The sequence below is a fragment of the Taeniopygia guttata genome, chromosome 2 (assembly GCF_048771995.1).
Source record: "Taeniopygia guttata chromosome 2, bTaeGut7.mat, whole genome shotgun sequence".
Taxonomy (NCBI): Eukaryota; Metazoa; Chordata; class Aves; order Passeriformes; family Estrildidae; genus Taeniopygia; species Taeniopygia guttata.
Genome location: NC_133026.1, coordinates 96,426,177 through 96,453,142, shown reverse-complemented (window position 1 = coordinate 96,453,142; position 26,966 = coordinate 96,426,177). Strand labels below are relative to the sequence as shown.

Genomic DNA, 26,966 nt, shown 5'->3' with positions numbered 1-26,966 from the left:
CTCCGGGAAGAAGCTGAGAACCCCACAGGGGCTTGACAAGCCCAACAGGGCCACCCCTGCCCACAAGGGGATCTAGAGACAGACCCCAGCCCAGTGCACACACACACAAGGGATAGAAAAAAAGCAAGGCCTACCTGACTCTTCCCTCCTGCCCCCCACCTCGACTGCCCAAGGAAAAGCACGCGCCCCCCTCAGGAGGAAAAAGTAGCCTACAGCACCCGGTATTCCCAGGCGGTCTCCCATCCAAGTACTAACCGGGCCCGACCCTGCTTAGCTTCCGAGATCAGGCGAGACCGGCCGCTCTCAGGGCGGCAGGCCGTAGGCACCTGCCGGCCCCTCGGCGGCGGCCTTCAACCCACCACACCACGCTCCGGGAAGAAGCTGAGAACCCCACAGGGGCTTGACAAGCCCAACAGGGCCACCCCTGCCCACAAGGGGATCTAGAGACAGACCCCAGCCCAGTGCACACACACACAAGGGATAGAAAAAAAGCAAGGCCTGCCTGCCTCTTCCCTCCTGCCCCCCACCTCGACTGCCCAAGGAAAAGCACGCGCCCCCCTCAGGAGGAAAAAGTAGCCTACAGCACCCGGTATTCCCAGGCGGTCTCCCATCCAAGTACTAACCGGGCCCGACCCTGCTTAGCTTCCGAGATCAGGCGAGACCGGCCGCTCTCAGGGCGGCAGGCCGTAGGCACCTGCCGGCCCCTCGGCGGCGTCCTTCAACCCACCACACCACGCTCCGGGAAGAAGCTGAGAACCCCACAGGGGCTTGACAAGCCCAACAGGGCCACCCCTGCCCACAAGGGGATCTAGAGACAGACCCCAGCCCAGTGCACACACACACAAGGGATAGAAAAAAAGCAAGGCCTACCTGCCTCTTCCCTCCTGCCCCCCACCTCGACTGCCCAAGGAAAAGCACGCGCCCCCCTCAGGAGGAAAAAGTAGCCTACAGCACCCGGTATTCCCAGGCGGTCTCCCATCCAAGTACTAACCGGGCCCGACCCTGCTTAGCTTCCGAGATCAGGCGAGACCGGCCGCTCTCAGGGCGGCAGGCCGTAGGCACCTGCCGGCCCCTCGGCGGCGGCCTTCAACCCACCACACCACGCTCCGGGAAGAAGCTGAGAACCCCACAGGGGCTTGACAAGCCCAACAGGGCCACCCCTGCCCACAAGGGGATCTAGAGACAGACCCCAGCCCAGTGCACACACACACAAGGGATAGAAAAAAAGCAAGGCCTACCTGCCTCTTCCCTCCTGCCCCCCACCTCGACTGCCCAAGGAAAAGCACGCGCCCCCCTCAGGAGGAAAAAGTAGCCTACAGCACCCGGTATTCCCAGGCGGTCACCCATCCAAGTACTAACCGGGCCCGACCCTGCTTAGCTTCCGAGATCAGGCGAGACCGGCCGCTCTCAGGGCGGCAGGCCGTAGGCACCTGCTGGCCCCTCGGCGGCGGCCTTCAACCCACCACACCACGCTCCGGGAAGAAGCTGAGAACCCCACAGGGGCTTGACAAGCCCAACAGGGCCACCCCTGCCCACAAGGGGATCTAGAGACAGACCCCAGCCCAGTGCACACACACACAAGGGATAGAAAAAAAGCAAGGCCTACCTGCCTCTTCCCTCCTGCCCCCCACCTCGACTGCCCAAGGAAAAGCACGCGCCCCCCTCAGGAGGAAAAAGTAGCCTACAGCACCCGGTATTCCCAGGCGGTCACCCATCCAAGTACTAACCGGGCCCGACCCTGCTTAGCTTCCGAGATCAGGCGAGACCGGCCGCTCTCAGGGCGGCAGGCCGTAGGCACCTGCTGGCCCCTCGGCGGCGGCCTTCAACCCACCACACCACGCTCCGGGAAGAAGCTGAGAACCCCACAGGGGCTTGACAAGCCCAACAGGGCCACCCCTGCCCACAAGGGGATCTAGAGACAGACCCCAGCCCAGTGCACACACACACAAGGGATAGAAAAAAAGCAAGGCCTACCTGACTCTTCCCTCCTGCCCCCCACCTCGACTGCCCAAGGAAAAGCACGCGCCCCCCTCAGGAGGAAAAAGTAGCCTACAGCACCCGGTATTCCCAGGCGGTCTCCCATCCAAGTACTAACCGGGCCCGACCCTGCTTAGCTTCCGAGATCAGGCGAGACCGGCCGCTCTCAGGGCGGCAGGCCGTAGGCACCTGCCGGCCCCTCGGCGGCGGCCTTCAACCCACCACACCACGCTCCGGGAAGAAGCTGAGAACCCCACAGGGGCTTGACAAGCCCAACAGGGCCACCCCTGCCCACAAGGGGATCTAGAGACAGACCCCAGCCCAGTGCACACACACACAAGGGATAGAAAAAAAGCAAGGCCTACCTGCCTCTTCCCTCCTGCCCCCCACCTCGACTGCCCAAGGAAAAGCACGCGCCCCCCTCAGGAGGAAAAAGTAGCCTACAGCACCCGGTATTCCCAGGCGGTCTCCCATCCAAGTACTAACCGGGCCCGACCCTGCTTAGCTTCCGAGATCAGGCGAGACCGGCCGCTCTCAGGGCGGCAGGCCGTAGGCACCTGCCGGCCCCTCGGCGGCGGCCTTCAACCCACCACACCACGCTCCGGGAAGAAGCTGAGAACCCCACAGGGGCTTGACAAGCCCAACAGGGCCACCCCTGCCCACAAGGGGATCTAGAGACAGACCCCAGCCCAGTGCACACACACACAAGGGATAGAAAAAAAGCAAGGCCTACCTGCCTCTTCCCTCCTGCCCCCCACCTCGACTGCCCAAGGAAAAGCACGCGCCCCCCTCAGGAGGAAAAAGTAGCCTACAGCACCCGGTATTCCCAGGCGGTCTCCCATCCAAGTACTAACCGGGCCCGACCCTGCTTAGCTTCCGAGATCAGGCGAGACCGGCCGCTCTCAGGGCGGCAGGCCGTAGGCACCTGCCGGCCCCTCGGCGGCGGCCTTCAACCCACCACACCACGCTCTGGGAAGAAGCTCAGAACCCCACAGGGGCTTGACAAGCCCAACAGGGCCACCCCTGCCCACAAGGGGATCTAGAGACAGACCCCAGCCCAGTGCACACACACACAAGGGATAGAAAAAAAGCAAGGCCTACCTGCCTCTTCCCTCCTGCCCCCCACCTCGACTGCCCAAGGAAAAGCACGCGCCCCCCTCAGGAGGAAAAAGTAGCCTACAGCACCCGGTATTCCCAGGCGGTCACCCATCCAAGTACTAACCGGGCCCGACCCTGCTTAGCTTCCGAGATCAGGCGAGACCGGCCGCTCTCAGGGCGGCAGGCCGTAGGCACCTGCTGGCCCCTCGGCGGCGGCCTTCAACCCACCACACCACGCTCCGGGAAGAAGCTGAGAACCCCACAGGGGCTTGACAAGCCCAACAGGGCCACCCCTGCCCACAAGGGGATCTAGAGACAGACCCCAGCCCAGTGCACACACACACAAGGGATAGAAAAAAAGCAAGGCCTACCTGCCTCTTCCCTCCTGCCCCCCACCTCGACTGCCCAAGGAAAAGCACGCGCCCCCCTCAGGAGGAAAAAGTAGCCTACAGCACCCGGTATTCCCAGGCGGTCTCCCATCCAAGTACTAACCGGGCCCGACCCTGCTTAGCTTCCGAGATCAGGCGAGACCGGCCGCTCTCAGGGCGGCAGGCCGTAGGCACCTGCCGGCCCCTCGGCGGCGGCCTTCAACCCACCACACCACGCTCCGGGAAGAAGCTGAGAACCCCACAGGGGCTTGACAAGCCCAACAGGGCCACCCCTGCCCACAAGGGGATCTAGAGACAGACCCCAGCCCAGTGCACACACACACAAGGGATAGAAAAAAAGAAAGGCCTACCTGCCTCTTCCCTCCTGCCCCCCACCTCGACTGCCCAAGGAAAAGCACGCGCCCCCCTCAGGAGGAAAAAGTAGCCTACAGCACCCGGTATTCCCAGGCGGTCTCCCATCCAAGTACTAACCGGGCCCGACCCTGCTTAGCTTCCGAGATCAGGCGAGACCGGCCGCTCTCAGGGCGGCAGGCCGTAGGCACCTGCAGGCCCCTCGGTGGCGGCCTTCAACCCACCACACCACGCTCCGGGAAGAAGCTGAGAACCCCACAGGGGCTTGACAAGCCCAACAGGGCCACCCCTGCCCACAAGGGGATCTAGAGACAGACCCCAGCCCAGTGCACACACACACAAGGGATAGAAAAAAAGCAAGGCCTACCTGCCTCTTCCCTCCTGCCCCCCACCTCGACTGCCCAAGGAAAAGCACGCGCCCCCCTCAGGAGGAAAAAGTAGCCTACAGCACCCGGTATTCCCAGGCGGTCTCCCATCCAAGTACTAACCGGGCCCGACCCTGCTTAGCTTCCGAGATCAGGCGAGACCGGCCGCTCTCAGGGCGGCAGGCCGTAGGCACCTGCCGGCCCCTCGGCGGCGGCCTTCAACCCACCACACCACGCTCCGGGAAGAAGCTGAGAACCCCACAGGGGCTTGACAAGCCCAACAGGGCCACCCCTGCCCACAAGGGGATCTAGAGACAGACCCCAGCCCAGTGCACACACACACAAGGGATAGAAAAAAAGCAAGGCCTACCTGCCTCTTCCCTCCTGCCCCCCACCTCGACTGCCCAAGGAAAAGCACGCGCCCCCCTCAGGAGGAAAAAGTAGCCTACAGCACCCGGTATTCCCAGGCGGTCTCCCATCCAAGTACTAACCGGGCCCGACCCTGCTTAGCTTCCGAGATCAGGCGAGACCGGCCGCTCTCAGGGCGGCAGGCCGTAGGCACCTGCCGGCCCCTCGGCGGCGGCCTTCAACCCACCACACCACGCTCCGGGAAGAAGCTGAGAACCCCACAGGGGCTTGACAAGCCCAACAGGGCCACCCCTGCCCACAAGGGGATCTAGAGACAGACCCCAGCCCAGTGCACACACACACAAGGGATAGAAAAAAAGCAAGGCCTACCTGCCTCTTCCCTCCTGCCCCCCACCTCGACTGCCCAAGGAAAAGCACGCGCCCCCCTCAGGAGGAAATAGTAGCCTACAGCACCCGGTATTCCCAGGCGGTCACCCATCCAAGTACTAACCGGGCCCGACCCTGCTTAGCTTCCGAGATCAGGCGAGACCGGCCGCTCTCAGGGCGGCAGGCCGTAGGCACCTGCCGGCCCCTCGGCGGCGGCCTTCAACCCACCACACCACGCTCCGGGAAGAAGCTGAGAACCCCACAGGGGCTTGACAAGCCCAACAGGGCCACCCCTGCCCACAAGGGGATCTAGAGACAGACCCCAGCCCAGTGCACACACACACAAGGGATAGAAAAAAAGCAAGGCCTACCTGCCTCTTCCCTCCTGCCCCCCACCTCGACTGCCCAAGGAAAAGCACGCGCCCCCCTCAGGAGGAAAAAGTAGCCTACAGCACCCGGTATTCCCAGGCGGTCTCCCATCCAAGTACTAACCGGGCCCGACCCTGCTTAGCTTCCGAGATCAGGCGAGACCGGCCGCTCTCAGGGCGGCAGGCCGTAGGCACCTGCCGGCCCCTCGGCGGCGGCCTTCAACCCACCACACCACGCTCCGGGAAGAAGCTGAGAACCCCACAGGGGCTTGACAAGCCCAACAGGGCCACCCCTGCCCACAAGGGGATCTAGAGACAGACCCCAGCCCAGTGCACACACACACAAGGGATAGAAAAAAAGAAAGGCCTACCTGCCTCTTCCCTCCTGCCCCCCACCTCGACTGCCCAAGGAAAAGCACGCGCCCCCCTCAGGAGGAAAAAGTAGCCTACAGCACCCGGTATTCCCAGGCGGTCTCCCATCCAAGTACTAACCGGGCCCGACCCTGCTTAGCTTCCGAGATCAGGCGAGACTGGCCGCTCTCAGGGCGGCAGGCCGTAGGCACCTGCCGGCCCCTCGGCGGCGGCCTTCAACCCACCACACCACGCTCTGGGAAGAAGCTCAGAACCCCACAGGGGCTTGACAAGCCCAACAGGGCCACCCCTGCCCACAAGGGGATCTAGAGACAGACCCCAGCCCAGTGCACACACACACAAGGGATAGAAAAAAAGCAAGGCCTACCTGCCTCTTCCCTCCTGCCCCCCACCTCGACTGCCCAAGGAAAAGCACGCGCCCCCCTCAGGAGGAAAAAGTAGCCTACAGCACCCGGTATTCCCAGGCGGTCACCCATCCAAGTACTAACCGGGCCCGACCCTGCTTAGCTTCCGAGATCAGGCGAGACCGGCCGCTCTCAGGGCGGCAGGCCGTAGGCACCTGCCGGCCCCTCGGCGGCGGCCTTCAACCCACCACACCACGCTCCGGGAAGAAGCTGAGAACCCCACAGGGGCTTGACAAGCCCAACAGGGCCACCCCTGCCCACAAGGGGATCTAGAGACAGACCCCAGCCCAGTGCACACACACACAAGGGATAGAAAAAAAGCAAGGCCTACCTGCCTCTTCCCTCCTGCCCCCCACCTCGACTGCCCAAGGAAAAGCACGCGCCCCCCTCAGGAGGAAAAAGTAGCCTACAGCACCCGGTATTCCCAGGCGGTCACCCATCCAAGTACTAACCGGGCCCGACCCTGCTTAGCTTCCGAGATCAGGCGAGACCGGCCGCTCTCAGGGCGGCAGGCCGTAGGCACCTGCTGGCCCCTCGGCGGCGGCCTTCAACCCACCACACCACGCTCCGGGAAGAAGCTGAGAACCCCACAGGGGCTTGACAAGCCCAACAGGGCCACCCCTGCCCACAAGGGGATCTAGAGACAGACCCCAGCCCAGTGCACACACACACAAGGGATAGAAAAAAAGCAAGGCCTACCTGCCTCTTCCCTCCTGCCCCCCACCTCGACTGCCCAAGGAAAAGCACGCGCCCCCCTCAGGAGGAAAAAGTAGCCTACAGCACCCGGTATTCCCAGGCGGTCACCCATCCAAGTACTAACCGGGCCCGACCCTGCTTAGCTTCCGAGATCAGGCGAGACCGGCCGCTCTCAGGGCGGCAGGCCGTAGGCACCTGCTGGCCCCTCGGCGGCGGCCTTCAACCCACCACACCACGCTCCGGGAAGAAGCTGAGAACCCCACAGGGGCTTGACAAGCCCAACAGGGCCACCCCTGCCCACAAGGGGATCTAGAGACAGACCCCAGCCCAGTGCACACACACACAAGGGATAGAAAAAAAGCAAGGCCTACCTGACTCTTCCCTCCTGCCCCCCACCTCGACTGCCCAAGGAAAAGCACGCGCCCCCCTCAGGAGGAAAAAGTAGCCTACAGCACCCGGTATTCCCAGGCGGTCTCCCATCCAAGTACTAACCGGGCCCGACCCTGCTTAGCTTCCGAGATCAGGCGAGACCGGCCGCTCTCAGGGCGGCAGGCCGTAGGCACCTGCCGGCCCCTCGGCGGCGGCCTTCAACCCACCACACCACGCTCCGGGAAGAAGCTGAGAACCCCACAGGGGCTTGACAAGCCCAACAGGGCCACCCCTGCCCACAAGGGGATCTAGAGACAGACCCCAGCCCAGTGCACACACACACAAGGGATAGAAAAAAAGCAAGGCCTACCTGCCTCTTCCCTCCTGCCCCCCACCTCGACTGCCCAAGGAAAAGCACGCGCCCCCCTCAGGAGGAAAAAGTAGCCTACAGCACCCGGTATTCCCAGGCGGTCTCCCATCCAAGTACTAACCGGGCCCGACCCTGCTTAGCTTCCGAGATCAGGCGAGACCGGCCGCTCTCAGGGCGGCAGGCCGTAGGCACCTGCCGGCCCCTCGGCGGCGGCCTTCAACCCACCACACCACGCTCCGGGAAGAAGCTGAGAACCCCACAGGGGCTTGACAAGCCCAACAGGGCCACCCCTGCCCACAAGGGGATCTAGAGACAGACCCCAGCCCAGTGCACACACACACAAGGGATAGAAAAAAAGCAAGGCCTACCTGCCTCTTCCCTCCTGCCCCCCACCTCGACTGCCCAAGGAAAAGCACGCGCCCCCCTCAGGAGGAAAAAGTAGCCTACAGCACCCGATATTCCCAGGCGGTCACCCATCCAAGTACTAACCGGGCCCGACCCTGCTTAGCTTCCGAGATCAGGCGAGACCGGCCGCTCTCAGGGCGGCAGGCCGTAGGCACCTGCTGGCCCCTCGGCGGCGGCCTTCAACCCACCACACCACGCTCCGGGAAGAAGCTGAGAACCCCACAGGGGCTTGACAAGCCCAACAGGGCCACCCCTGCCCACAAGGGGATCTAGAGACAGACCCCAGCCCAGTGCACACACACACAAGGGATAGAAAAAAAGCAAGGCCTGCCTGCCTCTTCCCTCCTGCCCCCCACCTCGACTGCCCAAGGAAAAGCACGCGCCCCCCTCAGGAGGAAAAAGTAGCCTACAGCACCCGGTATTCCCAGGCGGTCTCCCATCCAAGTACTAACCGGGCCCGACCCTGCTTAGCTTCCGAGATCAGGCGAGACCGGCCGCTCTCAGGGCGGCAGGCCGTAGGCACCTGCCGGCCCCTCGGCGGCGTCCTTCAACCCACCACACCACGCTCCGGGAAGAAGCTGAGAACCCCACAGGGGCTTGACAAGCCCAACAGGGCCACCCCTGCCCACAAGGGGATCTAGAGACAGACCCCAGCCCAGTGCACACACACACAAGGGATAGAAAAAAAGCAAGGCCTACCTGCCTCTTCCCTCCTGCCCCCCACCTCGACTGCCCAAGGAAAAGCACGCGCCCCCCTCAGGAGGAAAAAGTAGCCTACAGCACCCGGTATTCCCAGGCGGTCTCCCATCCAAGTACTAACCGGGCCCGACCCTGCTTAGCTTCCGAGATCAGGTGAGACCGGCCGCTCTCAGGGCGGCAGGCCGTAGGCACCTGCCGGCCCCTCGGCGGCGGCCTTCAACCCACCACACCACGCTCCGGGAAGAAGCTGAGAACCCCACAGGGGCTTGACAAGCCCAACAGGGCCACCCCTGCCCACAAGGGGATCTAGAGACAGACCCCAGCCCAGTGCACACACACACAAGGGATAGAAAAAAAGCAAGGCCTACCTGCCTCTTCCCTCCTGCCCCCCACCTCGACTGCCCAAGGAAAAGCACGCGCCCCCCTCAGGAGGAAAAAGTAGCCTACAGCACCCGGTATTCCCAGGCGGTCACCCATCCAAGTACTAACCGGGCCCGACCCTGCTTAGCTTCCGAGATCAGGCGAGACCGGCCGCTCTCAGGGCGGCAGGCCGTAGGCACCTGCCGGCCCCTCGGCGGCGGCCTTCAACCCACCACACCACGCTCCGGGAAGAAGCTGAGAACCCCACAGGGGCTTGACAAGCCCAACAGGGCCACCCCTGCCCACAAGGGGATCTAGAGACAGACCCCAGCCCAGTGCACACACACACAAGGGATAGAAAAAAAGCAAGGCCTACCTGCCTCTTCCCTCCTGCCCCCCACCTCGACTGCCCAAGGAAAAGCACGCGCCCCCCTCAGGAGGAAAAAGTAGCCTACAGCACCCGGTATTCCCAGGCGGTCACCCATCCAAGTACTAACCGGGCCCGACCCTGCTTAGCTTCCGAGATCAGGCGAGACCGGCCGCTCTCAGGGCGGCAGGCCGTAGGCACCTGCCGGCCCCTCGGCGGCGGCCTTCAACCCACCACACCACGCTCCGGGAAGAAGCTGAGAACCCCACAGGGGCTTGACAAGCCCAACAGGGCCACCCCTGCCCACAAGGGGATCTAGAGACAGACCCCAGCCCAGTGCACACACACACAAGGGATAGAAAAAAAGCAAGGCCTACCTGCCTCTTCCCTCCTGCCCCCCACCTCGACTGCCCAAGGAAAAGCACGCGCCCCCCTCAGGAGGAAAAAGTAGCCTACAGCACCCGGTATTCCCAGGCGGTCTCCCATCCAAGTACTAACCGGGCCCGACCCTGCTTAGCTTCCGAGATCAGGCGAGACCGGCCGCTCTCAGGGCGGCAGGCCGTAGGCACCTGCCGGCCCCTCGGCGGCGGCCTTCAACCCACCACACCACGCTCCGGGAAGAAGCTGAGAACCCCACAGGGGCTTGACAAGCCCAACAGGGCCACCCCTGCCCACAAGGGGATCTAGAGACAGACCCCAGCCCAGTGCACACACACACAAGGGATAGAAAAAAAGCAAGGCCTACCTGCCTCTTCCCTCCTGCCCCCCACCTCGACTGCCCAAGGAAAAGCACGCGCCCCCCTCAGGAGGAAAAAGTAGCCTACAGCACCCGGTATTCCCAGGCGGTCTCCCATCCAAGTACTAACCGGGCCCGACCCTGCTTAGCTTCCGAGATCAGGCGAGACCGGCCGCTCTCAGGGCGGCAGGCCGTAGGCACCTGCCGGCCCCTCGGCGGCGGCCTTCAACCCACCACACCACGCTCTGGGAAGAAGCTCAGAACCCCACAGGGGCTTGACAAGCCCAACAGGGCCACCCCTGCCCACAAGGGGATCTAGAGACAGACCCCAGCCCAGTGCACACACACACAAGGGATAGAAAAAAAGCAAGGCCTACCTGCCTCTTCCCTCCTGCCCCCCACCTCGACTGCCCAAGGAAAAGCACGCGCCCCCCTCAGGAGGAAAAAGTAGCCTACAGCACCCGGTATTCACAGGCGGTCTCCCATCCAAGTACTAACCGGGCCCGACCCTGCTTAGCTTCCGAGATCAGGCGAGACCGGCCGCTCTCAGGGCGGCAGGCCGTAGGCACCTACAGGCCCCTCGGTGGCGGCCTTCAACCCACCACACCACGCTCCGGGAAGAAGCTGAGAACCCCACAGGGGCTTGACAAGCCCAACAGGGCCACCCCTGCCCACAAGGGGATCTAGAGACAGACCCCAGCCCAGTGCACACACACACAAGGGATAGAAAAAAAGCAAGGCCTACCTGCCTCTTCCCTCCTGCCCCCCACCTCGACTGCCCAAGGAAAAGCACGCGCCCCCCTCAGGAGGAAAAAGTAGCCTACAGCACCCGGTATTCCCAGGCGGTCTCCCATCCAAGTACTAACCGGGCCCGACCCTGCTTAGCTTCCGAGATCAGGCGAGACCGGCCGCTCTCAGGGCGGCAGGCCGTAGGCACCTGCCGGCCCCTCGGCGGCGGCCTTCAACCCACCACACCACGCTCCGGGAAGAAGCTGAGAACCCCACAGGGGCTTGACAAGCCCAACAGGGCCACCCCTGCCCACAAGGGGATCTAGAGACAGACCCCAGCCCAGTGCACACACACACAAGGGATAGAAAAAAAGCAAGGCCTACCTGCCTCTTCCCTCCTGCCCCGCACCTCGACTGCCCAAGGAAAAGCACGCGCCCCCCTCAGGAGGAAAAAGTAGCCTACAGCACCCGGTATTCCCAGGCGGTCACCCATCCAAGTACTAACCGGGCCCGACCCTGCTTAGCTTCCGAGATCAGGCGAGACCGGCCGCTCTCAGGGCGGCAGGCCGTAGGCACCTGCTGGCCCCTCGGCGGCGGCCTTCAACCCACCACACCACGCTCCGGGAAGAAGCTGAGAACCCCACAGGGGCTTGACAAGCCCAACAGGGCCACCCCTGCCCACAAGGGGATCTAGAGACAGACCCCAGCCCAGTGCACACACACACAAGGGATAGAAAAAAAGCAAGGCCTACCTGCCTCTTCCCTCCTGCCCCCCACCTCGACTGCCCAAGGAAAAGCACGCGCCCCCCTCAGGAGGAAAAAGTAGCCTACAGCACCCGGTATTCCCAGGCGGTCTCCCATCCAAGTACTAACCGGGCCCGACCCTGCTTAGCTTCCGAGATCAGGCGAGACCGGCCGCTCTCAGGGCGGGCGGCAGGCCGTAGGCACCTGCCGGCCCCTCGGCGGCGGCCTTCAACCCACCACACCACGCTCCGGGAAGAAGCTGAGAACCCCACAGGGGCTTGACAAGCCCAACAGGGCCACCCCTGCCCACAAGGGGATCTAGAGACAGACCCCAGCCCAGTGCACACACACACAAGGGATAGAAAAAAAGCAAGGCCTACCTGCCTCTTCCCTCCTGCCCCCCACCTCGACTGCCCAAGGAAAAGCACGCGCCCCCCTCAGGAGGAAAAAGTAGCCTACAGCACCCGGTATTCCCAGGCGGTCTCCCATCCAAGTACTAACCGGGCCCGACCCTGCTTAGCTTCCGAGATCAGGCGAGACCGGCCGCTCTCAGGGCGGCAGGCCGTAGGCACCTGCCGGCCCCTCGGCGGCGGCCTTCAACCCACCACACCACGCTCCGGGAAGAAGCTGAGAACCCCACAGGGGCTTGACAAGCCCAACAGGGCCACCCCTGCCCACAAGGGGATCTAGAGACAGACCCCAGCCCAGTGCACACACACACAAGGGATAGAAAAAAAGCAAGGCCTACCTGCCTCTTCCCTCCTGCCCCCCACCTCGACTGCCCAAGGAAAAGCACGCGCCCCCCTCAGGAGGAAAAAGTAGCCTACAGCACCCGGTATTCCCAGGCGGTCTCCCATCCAAGTACTAACCGGGCCCGACCCTGCTTAGCTTCCGAGATCAGGCGAGACCGGCCGCTCTCAGGGCGGCAGGCCGTAGGCACCTGCCGGCCCCTCGGCGGCGGCCTTCAACCCACCACACCACGCTCCGGGAAGAAGCTGAGAACCCCACAGGGGCTTGACAAGCCCAACAGGGCCACCCCTGCCCACAAGGGGATCTAGAGACAGACCCCAGCCCAGTGCACACACACACAAGGGATAGAAAAAAAGCAAGGCCTACCTGACTCTTCCCTCCTGCCCCCCACCTCGACTGCCCAAGGAAAAGCACGCGCCCCCCTCAGGAGGAAAAAGTAGCCTACAGCACCCGGTATTCCCAGGCGGTCTCCCATCCAAGTACTAACCGGGCCCGACCCTGCTTAGCTTCCGAGATCAGGCGAGACCGGCCGCTCTCAGGGCGGCAGGCCGTAGGCACCTGCCGGCCCCTCGGCGGCGGCCTTCAACCCACCACACCACGCTCCGGGAAGAAGCTGAGAACCCCACAGGGGCTTGACAAGCCCAACAGGGCCACCCCTGCCCACAAGGGGATCTAGAGACAGACCCCAGCCCAGTGCACACACACACAAGGGATAGAAAAAAAGCAAGGCCTACCTGCCTCTTCCCTCCTGCCCCCCACCTCGACTGCCCAAGGAAAAGCACGCGCCCCCCTCAGGAGGAAAAAGTAGCCTACAGCACCCGGTATTCCCAGGCGGTCTCCCATCCAAGTACTAACCGGGCCCGACCCTGCTTAGCTTCCGAGATCAGGCGAGACCGGCCGCTCTCAGGGCGGCAGGCCGTAGGCACCTGCCGGCCCCTCGGCGGCGGCCTTCAACCCACCACACCACGCTCCGGGAAGAAGCTGAGAACCCCACAGGGGCTTGACAAGCCCAACAGGGCCACCCCTGCCCACAAGGGGATCTAGAGACAGACCCCAGCCCAGTGCACACACACACAAGGGATAGAAAAAAAGCAAGGCCTACCTGCCTCTTCCCTCCTGCCCCCCACCTCGACTGCCCAAGGAAAAGCACGCGCCCCCCTCAGGAGGAAAAAGTAGCCTACAGCACCCGGTATTCCCAGGCGGTCTCCCATCCAAGTACTAACCGGGCCCGACCCTGCTTAGCTTCCGAGATCAGGCGAGACCGGCCGCTCTCAGGGCGGCAGGCCGTAGGCACCTGCCGGCCCCTCGGCGGCGGCCTTCAACCCACCACACCACGCTCCGGGAAGAAGCTGAGAACCCCACAGGGGCTTGACAAGCCCAACAGGGCCACCCCTGCCCACAAGGGGATCTAGAGACAGACCCCAGCCCAGTGCACACACGCACAAGGGATAGAAAAAAAGCAAGGCCTACCTGCCTCTTCCCTCCTGCCCCCCACCTCGACTGCCCAAGGAAAAGCACGCGCCCCCCTCAGGAGGAAAAAGTAGCCTACAGCACCCGGTATTCCCAGGCGGTCTCCCATCCAAGTACTAACCGGGCCCGACCCTGCTTAGCTTCCGAGATCAGGCGAGACCGGCCGCTCTCAGGGCGGCAGGCCGTAGGCACCTGCCGGCCCCTCGGCGGCGGCCTTCAACCCACCACACCACGCTCCGGGAAGAAGCTGAGAACCCCACAGGGGCTTGACAAGCCCAACAGGGCCACCCCTGCCCACAAGGGGATCTAGAGACAGACCCCAGCCCAGTGCACACACACACAAGGGATAGAAAAAAAGCAAGGCCTACCTGCCTCTTCCCTCCTGCCCCCCACCTCGACTGCCCAAGGAAAAGCACGCGCCCCCCTCAGGAGGAAAAAGTAGCCTACAGCACCCGGTATTCCCAGGCGGTCTCCCATCCAAGTACTAACCGGGCCCGACCCTGCTTAGCTTCCGAGATCAGGCGAGACCGGCCGCTCTCAGGGCGGCAGGCCGTAGGCACCTGCCGGCCCCTCGGCGGCGGCCTTCAACCCACCACACCACGCTCCGGGAAGAAGCTGAGAACCCCACAGGGGCTTGACAAGCCCAACAGGGCCACCCCTGCCCACAAGGGGATCTAGAGACAGACCCCAGCCCAGTGCACACACACACAAGGGATAGAAAAAAAGCAAGGCCTACCTGCCTCTTCCCTCCTGCCCCCCACCTCGACTGCCCAAGGAAAAGCACGCGCCCCCCTCAGGAGGAAAAAGTAGCCTACAGCACCCGGTATTCCCAGGCGGTCTCCCATCCAAGTACTAACCGGGCCCGACCCTGCTTAGCTTCCGAGATCAGGCGAGACCGGCCGCTCTCAGGGCGGCAGGCCGTAGGCACCTGCCGGCCCCTCGGCGGCGGCCTTCAACCCACCACACCACGCTCCGGGAAGAAGCTGAGAACCCCACAGGGGCTTGACAAGCCCAACAGGGCCACCCCTGCCCACAAGGGGATCTAGAGACAGACCCCAGCCCAGTGCACACACACACAAGGGATAGAAAAAAAGCAAGGCCTACCTGCCTCTTCCCTCCTGCCCCCCACCTCGACTGCCCAAGGAAAAGCACGCGCCCCCCTCAGGAGGAAAAAGTAGCCTACAGCACCCGGTATTCCCAGGCGGTCTCCCATCCAAGTACTAACCGGGCCCGACCCTGCTTAGCTTCCGAGATCAGGCGAGACCGGCCGCTCTCAGGGCGGCAGGCCGTAGGCACCTGCCGGCCCCTCGGCGGCGGCCTTCAACCCACCACACCACGCTCCGGGAAGAAGCTGAGAACCCCACAGGGGCTTGACAAGCCCAACAGGGCCACCCCTGCCCACAAGGGGATCTAGAGACAGACCCCAGCCCAGTGCACACACACACAAGGGATAGAAAAAAAGCAAGGCCTACCTGCCTCTTCCCTCCTGCCCCCCACCTCGCCTGCCCAAGGAAAAGCACGCGCCCCCCTCAGGAGGAAAAAGTAGCCTACAGCACCCGGTATTCCCAGGCGGTCTCCCATCCAAGTACTAACCGGGCCCGACCCTGCTTAGCTTCCGAGATCAGGCGAGACCGGCCGCTCTCAGGACGGCAGGCCGTAGGCACCTGCCGGCCCCTCGGCGGCGGCCTTCAACCCACCACACCACGCTCCGGGAAGAAGCTGAGAACCCCACAGGGGCTTGACAAGCCCAACAGGGCCACCCCTGCCCACAAGGGGATCTAGAGACAGACCCCAGCCCAGTGCACACACACACAAGGGATAGAAAAAAAGCAAGGCCTACCTGCCTCTTCCCTCCTGCCCCCCACCTCGACTGCCCAAGGAAAAGCACGCGCCCCCCTCAGGAGGAAAAAGTAGCCTACAGCACCCGGTATTCCCAGGCGGTCTCCCATCCAAGTACTAACCGGGCCCGACCCTGCTTAGCTTCCGAGATCAGGCGAGACCGGCCGCTCTCAGGGCGGCAGGCCGTAGGCACCTGCTGGCCCCTCGGCGGCGGCCTTCAACCCACCACACCACGCTCCGGGAAGAAGCTGAGAACCCCACAGGGGCTTGACAAGCCCAACAGGGCCACCCCTGCCCACAAGGGGATCTAGAGACAGACCCCAGCCCAGTGCACACACACACAAGGGATAGAAAAAAAGCAAGGCCTACCTGCCTCTTCCCTCCTGCCCCCCACCTCGACTGCCCAAGGAAAAGCACGCGCCCCCCTCAGGAGGAAAAAGTAGCCTACAGCACCCGGTATTCCCAGGCGGTCTCCCATCCAAGTACTAACCGGGCCCGACCCTGCTTAGCTTCCGAGATCAGGCGAGACCGGCCGCTCTCAGGGCGGCAGGCCGTAGGCACCTGCCGGCCCCTCGGCGGCGGCCTTCAACCCACCACACCACGCTCCGGGAAGAAGCTGAGAACCCCACAGGGGCTTGACAAGCCCAACAGGGCCACCCCTGCCCACAAGGGGATCTAGAGACAGACCCCAGCCCAGTGCACACACACACAAGGGATAGAAAAAAAGCAAGGCCTACCTGACTCTTCCCTCCTGCCCCCCACCTCGACTGCCCAAGGAAAAGCACGCGCCCCCCTCAGGAGGAAAAAGTAGCCTACAGCACCCGGTATTCCCAGGCGGTCTCCCATCCAAGTACTAACCGGGCCCGACCCTGCTTAGCTTCCGAGATCAGGCGAGACCGGCCGCTCTCAGGGCGGCAGGCCGTAGGCACCTGCTGGCCCCTCGGCGGCGGCCTTCAACCCACCACACCACGCTCCGGGAAGAAGCTGAGAACCCCACAGGGGCTTGACAAGCCCAACAGGGCCACCCCTGCCCACAAGGGGATCTAGAGACAGACCCCAGCCCAGTGCACACACACACAAGGGATAGAAAAAAAGCAAGGCCTACCTGACTCTTCCCTCCTGCCCCCCACCTCGACTGCCCAAGGAAAAGCACGCGCCCCCCTCAGGAGGAAAAAGTAGCCTACAGCACCCGGTATTCCCAGGCGGTCTCCCATCCAAGTACTAACCGGGCCCGACCCTGCTTAGCTTCCGAGATCAGGCGAGACCGGCCGCTCTCAGGGCGGCAGGCCGTAGGCACCTGCCGGCCCCTCGGCGGCGGCCTTCAACCCACCACACCACGCTCCGGGAAGAAGCTGAGAACCCCACAGGGGCTTGACAAGCCCAACAGGGCCACCCCTGCCCACAAGGGGATCTAGAGACAGACCCCAGCCCAGTGCACACACACACACAAGGGATAGAAAAAAAGCAAGGCCTACCTGCCTCTTCCCTCCTGCCCCCCACCTCGACTGCCCAAGGAAAAGCACGCGCCCCCCTCAGGAGGAAAAAGTAGCCTACAGCACCCGGTATTCCCAGGCGGTCTCCCATCCAAGTACTAACCGGGCCCGACCCTGCTTAGCTTCCGAGATCAGGCGAGACCGGCCGCTCTCAGGGCGGCAGGCCGTAGGCACCTGCCGGCCCCTCGGCGGCGGCCTTCAACCCACCACACCACGCTCCGGGAAGAAGCTGAGAACCCCACAGGGGCTTGACAAGCCCAACAGGGCCACCCCTGCCCACAAGGGGATCTAGAGACAGACCCCAGCCCAGTGCACACACACACAAGGGATAGAAAAAAAGCAAGGCCTACCTGACTCTTCCCTCCTGCCCCCCACCTCGACTGCCCAAGGAAAAGCACGCGCCCCCCTCAGGAGGAAAAAGTAGCCTACAGCAACCGGTATTCCCAGGCGGTCTCCCATCCAAGTACTAACCGGGCCCGACCCTGCTTAGCGTCCGAGATCAGGCGAGACCGGCCGCTCTCAGGGCGGCAGGCCGTAGGCACCTGCCGGCCCCTCGGCGGCGGCCTTCAACCCACCACACCACGCTCCGGGAAGAAGCTGAGAACCCCACAGGGGCTTGACAAGCCCAACAGGGCCACCCCTGCCCACAAGGGGATCTAGAGACAGACCCCAGCCCAGTGCACACACACACAAGGGATAGAAAAAAAGCAAGGCCTACCTGCCTCTTCCCTCCTGCCCCCCACCTCGACTGCCCAAGGAAAAGCACGCGCCCCCCTCAGGAGGAAAAAGTAGCCTACAGCACCCGGTATTCCCAGGCGGTCTCCCATCCAAGTACTAACCGGGCCCGACCCTGCTTAGCTTCCGAGATCAGGCGAGACCGGCCGCTCTCAGGGCGGCAGGCCGTAGGCACCTGCCGGCCCCTCGGCGGCGGCCTTCAACCCACCACACCACGCTCCGGGAAGAAGCTGAGAACCCCACAGGGGCTTGACAAGCCCAACAGGGCCACCCCTGCCCACAAGGGGATCTAGAGACAGACCCCAGCCCAGTGCACACACACACAAGTGATAGAAAAAAAGCAAGGCCTACCTGCCTCTTCCCTCCTGCCCCCCACCTCGACTGCCCAAGGAAAAGCACGCGCCCCCCTCAGGAGGAAAAAGTAGCCTACAGCACCCGGTATTCCCAGGCGGTCTCCCATCCAAGTACTAACCGGGCCCGACCCTGCTTAGCTTCCGAGATCAGGCGAGACCGGCCGCTCTCAGGGCGGCAGGCCGTAGGCACCTGCCGGCCCCTCGGCGGCGGCCTTCAACCCACCACACCACGCTCCGGGAAGAAGCTGAGAACCCCACAGGGGCTTGACAAGCCCAACAGGGCCACCCCTGCCCACAAGGGGATCTAGAGACAGACCCCAGCCCAGTGCACACACACACAAGGGATAGAAAAAAAGCAAGGCCTACCTGCCTCTTCCCTCCTGCCCCCCACCTCGACTGCCCAAGGAAAAGCACGCGCCCCCCTCAGGAGGAAAAAGTAGCCTACAGCACCCGGTATTCCCAGGCGGTCTCCCATCCAAGTACTAACCGGGCCCGACCCTGCTTAGCTTCCGAGATCAGGCGAGACCGGCCGCTCTCAGGGCGGCAGGCCGTAGGCACCTGCCGGCCCCTCGGCGGCGGCCTTCAACCCACCACACCACGCTCCGGGAAGAAGCTGAGAACCCCACAGGGGCTTGACAAGCCCAACAGGGCCACCCCTGCCCACAAGGGGATCTAGAGACAGACCCCAGCCCAGTGCACACACACACAAGGGATAGAAAAAAAGCAAGGCCTACCTGCCTCTTCCCTCCTGCCCCCCACCTCGCCTGCCCAAGGAAAAGCACGCGCCCCCCTCAGGAGGAAAAAGTAGCCTACAGCACCCGGTATTCCCAGGCGGTCTCCCATCCAAGTACTAACCGGGCCCGACCCTGCTTAGCTTCCGAGATCAGGCGAGACCGGCCGCTCTCAGGACGGCAGGCCGTAGGCACCTGCCGGCCCCTCGGCGGCGGCCTTCAACCCACCACACCACGCTCCGGGAAGAAGCTGAGAACCCCACAGGGGCTTGACAAGCCCAACAGGGCCACCCCTGCCCACAAGGGGATCTAGAGACAGACCCCAGCCCAGTGCACACACACACAAGGGATAGAAAAAAAGCAAGGCCTACCTGCCTCTTCCCTCCTGCCCCCCACCTCGACTGCCCAAGGAAAAGCACGCGCCCCCCTCAGGAGGAAAAAGTAGCCTACAGCACCCGGTATTCCCAGGCGGTCTCCCATCCAAGTACTAACCGGGCCCGACCCTGCTTAGCTTCCGAGATCAGGCGAGACCGGCCGCTCTCAGGGCGGCAGGCCGTAGGCACCTGCTGGCCCCTCGGCGGCGGCCTTCAACCCACCACACCACGCTCCGGGAAGAAGCTGAGAACCCCACAGGGGCTTGACAAGCCCAACAGGGCCACCCCTGCCCACAAGGGGATCTAGAGACAGACCCCAGCCCAGTGCACACACACACAAGGGATAGAAAAAAAGCAAGGCCTACCTGCCTCTTCCCTCCTGCCCCCCACCTCGACTGCCCAAGGAAAAGCACGCGCCCCCCTCAGGAGGAAAAAGTAGCCTACAGCACCCGGTATTCCCAGGCGGTCTCCCATCCAAGTACTAACCGGGCCCGACCCTGCTTAGCTTCCGAGATCAGGCGAGACCGGCCGCTCTCAGGGCGGCAGGCCGTAGGCACCTGCCGGCCCCTCGGCGGCGGCCTTCAACCCACCACACCACGCTCCGGGAAGAAGCTGAGAACCCCACAGGGGCTTGACAAGCCCAACAGGGCCACCCCTGCCCACAAGGGGATCTAGAGACAGACCCCAGCCCAGTGCACACACACACAAGGGATAGAAAAAAAGCAAGGCCTACCTGACTCTTCCCTCCTGCCCCCCACCTCGACTGCCCAAGGAAAAGCACGCGCCCCCCTCAGGAGGAAAAAGTAGCCTACAGCACCCGGTATTCCCAGGCGGTCTCCCATCCAAGTACTAACCGGGCCCGACCCTGCTTAGCTTCCGAGATCAGGCGAGACCGGCCGCTCTCAGGGCGGCAGGCCGTAGGCACCTGCTGGCCCCTCGGCGGCGGCCTTCAACCCACCACACCACGCTCCGGGAAGAAGCTGAGAACCCCACAGGGGCTTGACAAGCCCAACAGGGCCACCCCTGCCCACAAGGGGATCTAGAGACAGACCCCAGCCCAGTGCACACACACACAAGGGATAGAAAAAAAGCAAGGCCTACCTGACTCTTCCCTCCTGCCCCCCACCTCGACTGCCCAAGGAAAAGCACGCGCCCCCCTCAGGAGGAAAAAGTAGCCTACAGCACCCGGTATTCCCAGGCGGTCTCCCATCCAAGTACTAACCGGGCCCGACCCTGCTTAGCTTCCGAGATCAGGCGAGACCGGCCGCTCTCAGGGCGGCAGGCCGTAGGCACCTGCCGGCCCCTCGGCGGCGGCCTTCAACCCACCACACCACGCTCCGGGAAGAAGCTGAGAACCCCACAGGGGCTTGACAAGCCCAACAGGGCCACCCCTGCCCACAAGGGGATCTAGAGACAGACCCCAGCCCAGTGCACACACACACACAAGGGATAGAAAAAAAGCAAGGCCTACCTGCCTCTTCCCTCCTGCCCCCCACCTCGACTGCCCAAGGAAAAGCACGCGCCCCCCTCAGGAGGAAAAAGTAGCCTACAGCACCCGGTATTCCCAGGCGGTCTCCCATCCAAGTACTAACCGGGCCCGACCCTGCTTAGCTTCCGAGATCAGGCGAGACCGGCCGCTCTCAGGGCGGCAGGCCGTAGGCACCTGCCGGCCCCTCGGCGGCGGCCTTCAACCCACCACACCACGCTCCGGGAAGAAGCTGAGAACCCCACAGGGGCTTGACAAGCCCAACAGGGCCACCCCTGCCCACAAGGGGATCTAGAGACAGACCCCAGCCCAGTGCACACACACACAAGGGATAGAAAAAAAGCAAGGCCTACCTGACTCTTCCCTCCTGCCCCCCACCTCGACTGCCCAAGGAAAAGCACGCGCCCCCCTCAGGAGGAAAAAGTAGCCTACAGCAACCGGTATTCCCAGGCGGTCTCCCATCCAAGTACTAACCGGGCCCGACCCTGCTTAGCGTCCGAGATCAGGCGAGACCGGCCGCTCTCAGGGCGGCAGGCCGTAGGCACCTGCCGGCCCCTCGGCGGCGGCCTTCAACCCACCACACCACGCTCCGGGAAGAAGCTGAGAACCCCACAGGGGCTTGACAAGCCCAACAGGGCCACCCCTGCCCACAAGGGGATCTAGAGACAGACCCCAGCCCAGTGCACACACACACAAGGGATAGAAAAAAAGCAAGGCCTACCTGACTCTTCCCTCCTGCCCCCCACCTCGACTGCCCAAGGAAAAGCACGCGCCCCCCTCAGGAGGAAAAAGTAGCCTACAGCACCCGGTATTCCCAGGCGGTCTCCCATCCAAGTACTAACCGGGCCCGACCCTGCTTAGCGTCCGAGATCAGGCGAGACCGGCCGCTCTCAGGGCGGCAGGCCGTAGGCACCTGCCGGCCCCTCGGCGGCGGCCTTCAACCCACCACACCACGCTCCGGGAAGAAGCTGAGAACCCCACAGGGGCTTGACAAGCCCAACAGGGCCACCCCTGCCCACAAGGGGATCTAGAGACAGACCCCAGCCCAGTGCACACACACACAAGGGATAGAAAAAAAGCAAGGCCTACCTGCCTCTTCCCTCCTGCCCCCCACCTCGACTGCCCAAGGAAAAGCACGCGCCCCCCTCAGGAGGAAAAAGTAGCCTACAGCACCCGGTATTCCCAGGCGGTCTCCCATCCAAGTACTAACCGGGCCCGACCCTGCTTAGCTTCCGAGATCAGGCGAGACCGGCCGCTCTCAGGGCGGCAGGCCGTAGGCACCTGCCGGCCCCTCGGCGGCGGCCTTCAACCCACCACACCACGCTCCGGGAAGAAGCTGAGAACCCCACAGGGGCTTGACAAGCCCAACAGGGCCACCCCTGCCCACAAGGGGATCTAGAGACAGACCCCAGCCCAGTGCACACACACACAAGGGATAGAAAAAAAGCAAGGCCTACCTGCCTCTTCCCTCCTGCCCCCCACCTCGACTGCCCAAGGAAAAGCACGCGCCCCCCTCAGGAGGAAAAAGTAGCCTACAGCACCCGGTATTCCCAGGCGGTCTCCCATCCAAGTACTAACCGGGCCCGACCCTGCTTAGCTTCCGAGATCAGGCGAGACCGGCCGCTCTCAGGGCGGCAGGCCGTAGGCACCTGCCGGCCCCTCGGCGGCGGCCTTCAACCCACCACACCACGCTCCGGGAAGAAGCTGAGAACCCCACAGGGGCTTGACAAGCCCAACAGGGCCACCCCTGCCCACAAGGGGATCTAGAGACAGACCCCAGCCCAGTGCACACACACACAAGGGATAGAAAAAAAGCAAGGCCTACCTGCCTCTTCCCTCCTGCCCCCCACCTCGACTGCCCAAGGAAAAGCACGCGCCCCCCTCAGGAGGAAAAAGTAGCCTACAGCACCCGGTATTCCCAGGCGGTCTCCCATCCAAGTACTAACCGGGCCCGACCCTGCTTAGCTTCCGAGATCAGGCGAGACCGGCCGCTCTCAGGGCGGCAGGCCGTAGGCACCTGCCGGCCCCTCGGCGGCGGCCTTCAACCCACCACACCACGCTCCGGGAAGAAGCTGAGAACCCCACAGGGGCTTGACAAGCCCAACAGGGCCACCCCTGCCCACAAGGGGATCTAGAGACAGACCCCAGCCCAGTGCACACACACACAAGGGATAGAAAAAAAGCAAGGCCTACCTGCCTCTTCCCTCCTGCCCCCCACCTCGACTGCCCAAGGAAAAGCACGCGCCCCCCTCAGGAGGAAAAAGTAGCCTACAGCACCCGGTATTCCCAGGCGGTCTCCCATCCAAGTACTAACCGGGCCCGACCCTGCTTAGCTTCCGAGATCAGGCGAGACCGGCCGCTCTCAGGGCGGCAGGCCGTAGGCACCTGCCGGCCCCTCGGCGGCGGCCTTCAACCCACCACACCACGCTCCGGGAAGAAGCTGAGAACCCCACAGGGGCTTGACAAGCCCAACAGGGCCACCCCTGCCCACAAGGGGATCTAGAGACAGACCCCAGCCCAGTGCACACACACACAAGGGATAGAAAAAAAGCAAGGCCTACCTGCCTCTTCCCTCCTGCCCCCCACCTCGACTGCCCAAGGAAAAGCACGCGCCCCCCTCAGGAGGAAAAAGTAGCCTACAGCACCCGGTATTCCCAGGCGGTCTCCCATCCAAGTACTAACCGGGCCCGACCCTGCTTAGCTTCCGAGATCAGGCGAGACCGGCCGCTCTCAGGGCGGCAGGCCGTAGGCACCTGCCGGCCCCTCGGCGGCGGCCTTCAACCCACCACACCACGCTCCGGGAAGAAGCTGAGAACCCCACAGGGGCTTGACAAGCCCAACAGGGCCACCCCTGCCCACAAGGGGATCTAGAGACAGACCCCAGCCCAGTGCACACACACACAAGGGATAGAAAAAAAGCAAGGCCTACCTGCCTCTTCCCTCCTGCCCCCCACCTCGACTGCCCAAGGAAAAGCACGCGCCCCCCTCAGGAGGAAAAAGTAGCCTACAGCACCCGGTATTCCCAGGCGGTCTCCCATCCAAGTACTAACCGGGCCCGACCCTGCTTAGCTTCCGAGATCAGGCGAGACCGGCCGCTCTCAGGGCGGCAGGCCGTAGGCACCTGCCGGCCCCTCGGCGGCGGCCTTCAACCCACCACACCACGCTCCGGGAAGAAGCTGAGAACCCCACAGGGGCTTGACAAGCCCAACAGGGCCACCCCTGCCCACAAGGGGATCTAGAGACAGACCCCAGCCCAGTGCACACACACACAAGGGATAGAAAAAAAGCAAGGCCTACCTGCCTCTTCCCTCCTGCCCCCCACCTCGACTGCCCAAGGAAAAGCACGCGCCCCCCTCAGGAGGAAAAAGTAGCCTACAGCACCCGGTATTCCCAGGCGGTCTCCCATCCAAGTACTAACCGGGCCCGACCCTGCTTAGCTTCCGAGATCAGGCGAGACCGGCCGCTCTCAGGGCGGCAGGCCGTAGGCACCTGCCGGCCACTCGGCGGCGGCCTTCAACCCACCACACCACGCTCCGGGAAGAAGCTGAGAACCCCACAGGGGCTTGACAAGCCCAACAGGGCCACCCCTGCCCACAAGGGGATCTAGAGACAGACCCCAGCCCAGTGCACACACACACAAGGGATAGAAAAAAAGCAAGGCCTACCTGCCTCTTCCCTCCTGCCCCCCACCTCGACTGCCCAAGGAAAAGCACGCGCCCCCCTCAGGAGGAAAAAGTAGCCTACAGCACCCGGTATTCCCAGGCGGTCTCCCATCCAAGTACTAACCGGGCCCGACCCTGCTTAGCTTCCGAGATCAGGCGAGACCGGCCGCTCTCAGGGCGGCAGGCCGTAGGCACCTGCCGGCCCCTCGGCGGCGGCCTTCAACCCACCACACCACGCTCCGGGAAGAAGCTGAGAACCCCACAGGGGCTTGACAAGCCCAACAGGGCCACCCCTGCCCACAAGGGGATCTAGAGACAGACCCCAGCCCAGTGCACACACACACAAGGGATAGAAAAAAAGCAAGGCCTACCTGCCTCTTCCCTCCTGCCCCCCACCTCGACTGCCCAAGGAAAAGCACGCGCCCCCCTCAGGAGGAAAAAGTAGCCTACAGCACCCGGTATTCCCAGGCGGTCTCCCATCCAAGTACTAACCGGGCCCGACCCTGCTTAGCTTCCGAGATCAGGCGAGACCGGCCGCTCTCAGGGCGGCAGGCCGTAGGCACCTGCCGGCCCCTCGGCGGCGGCCTTCAACCCACCACACCACGCTCCGGGAAGAAGCTGAGAACCCCACAGGGGCTTGACAAGCCCAACAGGGCCACCCCTGCCCACAAGGGGATCTAGAGACAGACCCCAGCCCAGTGCACACACACACAAGGGATAGAAAAAAAGCAAGGCCTACCTGCCTCTTCCCTCCTGCCCCCCACCTCGACTGCCCAAGGAAAAGCACGCGCCCCCCTCAGGAGGAAAAAGTAGCCTACAGCACCCGGTATTCCCAGGCGGTCTCCCATCCAAGTACTAACCGGGCCCGACCCTGCTTAGCTTCCGAGATCAGGCGAGACCGGCCGCTCTCAGGGCGGCAGGCCGTAGGCACCTGCCGGCCCCTCGGCGGCGGCCTTCAACCCACCACACCACGCTCCGGGAAGAAGCTGAGAACCCCACAGGGGCTTGACAAGCCCAACAGGGCCACCCCTGCCCACAAGGGGATCTAGAGACAGACCCCAGCCCAGTGCACACACACACAAGGGATAGAAAAAAAGCAAGGCCTACCTGCCTCTTCCCTCCTGCCCCCCACCTCGACTGCCCAAGGAAAAGCACGCGCCCCCCTCAGGAGGAAAAAGTAGCCTACAGCACCCGGTATTCCCAGGCGGTCTCCCATCCAAGTACTAACCGGGCCCGACCCTGCTTAGCTTCCGAGATCAGGCGAGACCGGCCGCTCTCAGGGCGGCAGGCCGTAGGCACCTGCCGGCCCCTCGGCGGCGGCCTTCAACCCACCACACCACGCTCCGGGAAGAAGCTGAGAACCCCACAGGGGCTTGACAAGCCCAACAGGGCCACCCCTGCCCACAAGGGGATCTAGAGACAGACCCCAGCCCAGTGCACACACACACAAGGGATAGAAAAAAAGCAAGGCCTACCTGCCTCTTCCCTCCTGCCCCCCACCTCGACTGCCCAAGGAAAAGCACGCGCCCCCCTCAGGAGGAAAAAGTAGCCTACAGCACCCGGCTGAAAATCATGGAAAATTTGAAAACAGCTCTAAAACTGGAACTAAACCTGCAAGACTTCTATTCATTTGAAATGTGACATAACTGACTCATACTGCCAAAACTCTCTAGTCTTCAGTGTTTTGTTAGCAGCACTGGCATTCTTTGTTTCAAATGCAGGTGTTAGCACTAATTGCTGTAATATGTTTTTTTTTACAAGTGGACATTTCAATATAAAAACAATTTTTTTTTTACTTCAAACAACTTAGTCTTCTATTAAGTTAGGTTTGTTTATTTGTCTGAATTTTTTTTGTTTGTTGCTCTGGTTTACATAACCAAGATGAACAAGGAGATATAAGTGGCCGGTCTCTACAGACTGTCCACATCAGCATTTTCTCAGCACTGGAGTAGGGAAGCAATCTCTGTGAAACTGATTTTCTTATGGGTCAAATAAATAGTAAATAATCAAAAGATAAATAAGGAAAAAGGATGTAACAAGATTTTCCAGCTGAGTCATACCACTACGAGGTAGGCTATACAGTACAGTAATAAGAAGAGTGCTACACTGTCAAGAATAATATAAGAATATACTACTTGGAAATCTTCTGGAATGCAGACAGCAAAATGAAGCCCACTATAAAAAGTACTTGACTTTTCTCTTGAAAAAAAAGGAAATCCAAAGGTCACAGGGGTTTTGATAATATTTTTTTCCTAAGGTATGCAAATTATAAGGCAAGTTTTGCCTAGTATGAAATTCCACAGTTTGGAAAAGAAGGCAAGCGATTTGTGCTTGTAGTTCTAGACAAATATTTTCCTCTTACTAGATATTTAAAATATATATTGATTTAATATAATCTTTTCTTGAGCAAAGAAAGCTTTTTTCTGCTTTCTTTAGACTCAAACATTTTTGAGAGCACTATGATTATTTAATGACTCTTTCTTTGCAAGAAAATCCTAGCCAAGTAATAGGTATGTCCGTTTATGATCTACTCAAAAAG

The 26,966-nt window shown here is 62.6% G+C and overlaps 70 pseudogenes; all 70 read right to left on the bottom strand.

Moving 5' to 3' along the window:
- Nucleotides 1–206: 206 nt before the first annotated feature.
- LOC140683141 (5S ribosomal RNA) lies at nt 207–324 on the bottom strand (annotated as a pseudogene).
- Nucleotides 325–574: 250 nt separating this feature from the next.
- On the bottom strand, nt 575–692 carry LOC140683139 (5S ribosomal RNA; annotated as a pseudogene).
- A 250-nt stretch (nt 693–942) lies between these two features.
- LOC140683138 (5S ribosomal RNA) lies at nt 943–1,060 on the bottom strand (annotated as a pseudogene).
- A 250-nt stretch (nt 1,061–1,310) lies between these two features.
- Nucleotides 1,311–1,428, bottom strand: LOC140683240 (5S ribosomal RNA; annotated as a pseudogene).
- A 250-nt stretch (nt 1,429–1,678) lies between these two features.
- On the bottom strand, nt 1,679–1,796 carry LOC140683228 (5S ribosomal RNA; annotated as a pseudogene).
- Nucleotides 1,797–2,046: 250 nt separating this feature from the next.
- LOC140683137 (5S ribosomal RNA) lies at nt 2,047–2,164 on the bottom strand (annotated as a pseudogene).
- Nucleotides 2,165–2,414: 250 nt separating this feature from the next.
- LOC140683136 (5S ribosomal RNA) lies at nt 2,415–2,532 on the bottom strand (annotated as a pseudogene).
- A 250-nt stretch (nt 2,533–2,782) lies between these two features.
- LOC140683135 (5S ribosomal RNA) lies at nt 2,783–2,900 on the bottom strand (annotated as a pseudogene).
- Nucleotides 2,901–3,150: 250 nt separating this feature from the next.
- Nucleotides 3,151–3,268, bottom strand: LOC140683217 (5S ribosomal RNA; annotated as a pseudogene).
- Nucleotides 3,269–3,518: 250 nt separating this feature from the next.
- Nucleotides 3,519–3,636, bottom strand: LOC140683134 (5S ribosomal RNA; annotated as a pseudogene).
- A 250-nt stretch (nt 3,637–3,886) lies between these two features.
- On the bottom strand, nt 3,887–4,004 carry LOC140683133 (5S ribosomal RNA; annotated as a pseudogene).
- A 250-nt stretch (nt 4,005–4,254) lies between these two features.
- LOC140683132 (5S ribosomal RNA) lies at nt 4,255–4,372 on the bottom strand (annotated as a pseudogene).
- Nucleotides 4,373–4,622: 250 nt separating this feature from the next.
- On the bottom strand, nt 4,623–4,740 carry LOC140683131 (5S ribosomal RNA; annotated as a pseudogene).
- A 250-nt stretch (nt 4,741–4,990) lies between these two features.
- Nucleotides 4,991–5,108, bottom strand: LOC140683206 (5S ribosomal RNA; annotated as a pseudogene).
- A 250-nt stretch (nt 5,109–5,358) lies between these two features.
- On the bottom strand, nt 5,359–5,476 carry LOC140683130 (5S ribosomal RNA; annotated as a pseudogene).
- A 250-nt stretch (nt 5,477–5,726) lies between these two features.
- LOC140683079 (5S ribosomal RNA) lies at nt 5,727–5,844 on the bottom strand (annotated as a pseudogene).
- A 250-nt stretch (nt 5,845–6,094) lies between these two features.
- LOC140683195 (5S ribosomal RNA) lies at nt 6,095–6,212 on the bottom strand (annotated as a pseudogene).
- A 250-nt stretch (nt 6,213–6,462) lies between these two features.
- Nucleotides 6,463–6,580, bottom strand: LOC140683184 (5S ribosomal RNA; annotated as a pseudogene).
- Nucleotides 6,581–6,830: 250 nt separating this feature from the next.
- Nucleotides 6,831–6,948, bottom strand: LOC140683173 (5S ribosomal RNA; annotated as a pseudogene).
- Nucleotides 6,949–7,198: 250 nt separating this feature from the next.
- On the bottom strand, nt 7,199–7,316 carry LOC140683128 (5S ribosomal RNA; annotated as a pseudogene).
- Nucleotides 7,317–7,566: 250 nt separating this feature from the next.
- On the bottom strand, nt 7,567–7,684 carry LOC140683127 (5S ribosomal RNA; annotated as a pseudogene).
- Nucleotides 7,685–7,934: 250 nt separating this feature from the next.
- On the bottom strand, nt 7,935–8,052 carry LOC140683043 (5S ribosomal RNA; annotated as a pseudogene).
- Nucleotides 8,053–8,302: 250 nt separating this feature from the next.
- Nucleotides 8,303–8,420, bottom strand: LOC140683126 (5S ribosomal RNA; annotated as a pseudogene).
- Nucleotides 8,421–8,670: 250 nt separating this feature from the next.
- Nucleotides 8,671–8,788, bottom strand: LOC140682824 (5S ribosomal RNA; annotated as a pseudogene).
- Nucleotides 8,789–9,038: 250 nt separating this feature from the next.
- On the bottom strand, nt 9,039–9,156 carry LOC140683162 (5S ribosomal RNA; annotated as a pseudogene).
- A 250-nt stretch (nt 9,157–9,406) lies between these two features.
- LOC140683151 (5S ribosomal RNA) lies at nt 9,407–9,524 on the bottom strand (annotated as a pseudogene).
- A 250-nt stretch (nt 9,525–9,774) lies between these two features.
- On the bottom strand, nt 9,775–9,892 carry LOC140683125 (5S ribosomal RNA; annotated as a pseudogene).
- Nucleotides 9,893–10,142: 250 nt separating this feature from the next.
- Nucleotides 10,143–10,260, bottom strand: LOC140683124 (5S ribosomal RNA; annotated as a pseudogene).
- Nucleotides 10,261–10,510: 250 nt separating this feature from the next.
- On the bottom strand, nt 10,511–10,628 carry LOC140683055 (5S ribosomal RNA; annotated as a pseudogene).
- Nucleotides 10,629–10,878: 250 nt separating this feature from the next.
- Nucleotides 10,879–10,996, bottom strand: LOC140683122 (5S ribosomal RNA; annotated as a pseudogene).
- A 250-nt stretch (nt 10,997–11,246) lies between these two features.
- Nucleotides 11,247–11,364, bottom strand: LOC140683140 (5S ribosomal RNA; annotated as a pseudogene).
- A 250-nt stretch (nt 11,365–11,614) lies between these two features.
- On the bottom strand, nt 11,615–11,736 carry LOC140683085 (5S ribosomal RNA; annotated as a pseudogene).
- Nucleotides 11,737–11,986: 250 nt separating this feature from the next.
- On the bottom strand, nt 11,987–12,104 carry LOC140683121 (5S ribosomal RNA; annotated as a pseudogene).
- A 250-nt stretch (nt 12,105–12,354) lies between these two features.
- LOC140683120 (5S ribosomal RNA) lies at nt 12,355–12,472 on the bottom strand (annotated as a pseudogene).
- A 250-nt stretch (nt 12,473–12,722) lies between these two features.
- Nucleotides 12,723–12,840, bottom strand: LOC121469567 (5S ribosomal RNA; annotated as a pseudogene).
- Nucleotides 12,841–13,090: 250 nt separating this feature from the next.
- LOC121469566 (5S ribosomal RNA) lies at nt 13,091–13,208 on the bottom strand (annotated as a pseudogene).
- A 250-nt stretch (nt 13,209–13,458) lies between these two features.
- On the bottom strand, nt 13,459–13,576 carry LOC121469564 (5S ribosomal RNA; annotated as a pseudogene).
- A 250-nt stretch (nt 13,577–13,826) lies between these two features.
- Nucleotides 13,827–13,944, bottom strand: LOC121469563 (5S ribosomal RNA; annotated as a pseudogene).
- A 250-nt stretch (nt 13,945–14,194) lies between these two features.
- LOC121469562 (5S ribosomal RNA) lies at nt 14,195–14,312 on the bottom strand (annotated as a pseudogene).
- Nucleotides 14,313–14,562: 250 nt separating this feature from the next.
- Nucleotides 14,563–14,680, bottom strand: LOC121469561 (5S ribosomal RNA; annotated as a pseudogene).
- Nucleotides 14,681–14,930: 250 nt separating this feature from the next.
- Nucleotides 14,931–15,048, bottom strand: LOC121469560 (5S ribosomal RNA; annotated as a pseudogene).
- Nucleotides 15,049–15,298: 250 nt separating this feature from the next.
- Nucleotides 15,299–15,416, bottom strand: LOC121469559 (5S ribosomal RNA; annotated as a pseudogene).
- Nucleotides 15,417–15,666: 250 nt separating this feature from the next.
- On the bottom strand, nt 15,667–15,784 carry LOC121469558 (5S ribosomal RNA; annotated as a pseudogene).
- Nucleotides 15,785–16,034: 250 nt separating this feature from the next.
- Nucleotides 16,035–16,152, bottom strand: LOC121469565 (5S ribosomal RNA; annotated as a pseudogene).
- A 250-nt stretch (nt 16,153–16,402) lies between these two features.
- On the bottom strand, nt 16,403–16,520 carry LOC121469557 (5S ribosomal RNA; annotated as a pseudogene).
- A 250-nt stretch (nt 16,521–16,770) lies between these two features.
- On the bottom strand, nt 16,771–16,888 carry LOC121469556 (5S ribosomal RNA; annotated as a pseudogene).
- A 252-nt stretch (nt 16,889–17,140) lies between these two features.
- Nucleotides 17,141–17,258, bottom strand: LOC121469554 (5S ribosomal RNA; annotated as a pseudogene).
- A 250-nt stretch (nt 17,259–17,508) lies between these two features.
- Nucleotides 17,509–17,626, bottom strand: LOC121469555 (5S ribosomal RNA; annotated as a pseudogene).
- A 250-nt stretch (nt 17,627–17,876) lies between these two features.
- Nucleotides 17,877–17,994, bottom strand: LOC121469553 (5S ribosomal RNA; annotated as a pseudogene).
- A 250-nt stretch (nt 17,995–18,244) lies between these two features.
- Nucleotides 18,245–18,362, bottom strand: LOC121469552 (5S ribosomal RNA; annotated as a pseudogene).
- Nucleotides 18,363–18,612: 250 nt separating this feature from the next.
- Nucleotides 18,613–18,730, bottom strand: LOC121469551 (5S ribosomal RNA; annotated as a pseudogene).
- A 250-nt stretch (nt 18,731–18,980) lies between these two features.
- LOC121469550 (5S ribosomal RNA) lies at nt 18,981–19,098 on the bottom strand (annotated as a pseudogene).
- A 250-nt stretch (nt 19,099–19,348) lies between these two features.
- LOC121469549 (5S ribosomal RNA) lies at nt 19,349–19,466 on the bottom strand (annotated as a pseudogene).
- A 250-nt stretch (nt 19,467–19,716) lies between these two features.
- On the bottom strand, nt 19,717–19,834 carry LOC121469548 (5S ribosomal RNA; annotated as a pseudogene).
- Nucleotides 19,835–20,084: 250 nt separating this feature from the next.
- On the bottom strand, nt 20,085–20,202 carry LOC121469547 (5S ribosomal RNA; annotated as a pseudogene).
- A 250-nt stretch (nt 20,203–20,452) lies between these two features.
- LOC121469543 (5S ribosomal RNA) lies at nt 20,453–20,570 on the bottom strand (annotated as a pseudogene).
- Nucleotides 20,571–20,822: 252 nt separating this feature from the next.
- On the bottom strand, nt 20,823–20,940 carry LOC121469546 (5S ribosomal RNA; annotated as a pseudogene).
- A 250-nt stretch (nt 20,941–21,190) lies between these two features.
- LOC121469531 (5S ribosomal RNA) lies at nt 21,191–21,308 on the bottom strand (annotated as a pseudogene).
- Nucleotides 21,309–21,558: 250 nt separating this feature from the next.
- Nucleotides 21,559–21,676, bottom strand: LOC121469545 (5S ribosomal RNA; annotated as a pseudogene).
- Nucleotides 21,677–21,926: 250 nt separating this feature from the next.
- LOC121469532 (5S ribosomal RNA) lies at nt 21,927–22,044 on the bottom strand (annotated as a pseudogene).
- A 250-nt stretch (nt 22,045–22,294) lies between these two features.
- Nucleotides 22,295–22,412, bottom strand: LOC121469544 (5S ribosomal RNA; annotated as a pseudogene).
- Nucleotides 22,413–22,662: 250 nt separating this feature from the next.
- On the bottom strand, nt 22,663–22,780 carry LOC121469542 (5S ribosomal RNA; annotated as a pseudogene).
- A 250-nt stretch (nt 22,781–23,030) lies between these two features.
- On the bottom strand, nt 23,031–23,148 carry LOC121469541 (5S ribosomal RNA; annotated as a pseudogene).
- Nucleotides 23,149–23,398: 250 nt separating this feature from the next.
- On the bottom strand, nt 23,399–23,516 carry LOC121469540 (5S ribosomal RNA; annotated as a pseudogene).
- Nucleotides 23,517–23,766: 250 nt separating this feature from the next.
- On the bottom strand, nt 23,767–23,884 carry LOC121469539 (5S ribosomal RNA; annotated as a pseudogene).
- Nucleotides 23,885–24,134: 250 nt separating this feature from the next.
- On the bottom strand, nt 24,135–24,252 carry LOC121469538 (5S ribosomal RNA; annotated as a pseudogene).
- A 250-nt stretch (nt 24,253–24,502) lies between these two features.
- Nucleotides 24,503–24,620, bottom strand: LOC121469537 (5S ribosomal RNA; annotated as a pseudogene).
- Nucleotides 24,621–24,870: 250 nt separating this feature from the next.
- Nucleotides 24,871–24,988, bottom strand: LOC121469536 (5S ribosomal RNA; annotated as a pseudogene).
- Nucleotides 24,989–25,238: 250 nt separating this feature from the next.
- Nucleotides 25,239–25,356, bottom strand: LOC121469535 (5S ribosomal RNA; annotated as a pseudogene).
- A 250-nt stretch (nt 25,357–25,606) lies between these two features.
- Nucleotides 25,607–25,724, bottom strand: LOC121469533 (5S ribosomal RNA; annotated as a pseudogene).
- Between the last annotated feature and the right edge of the window lie 1,242 nt (nt 25,725–26,966).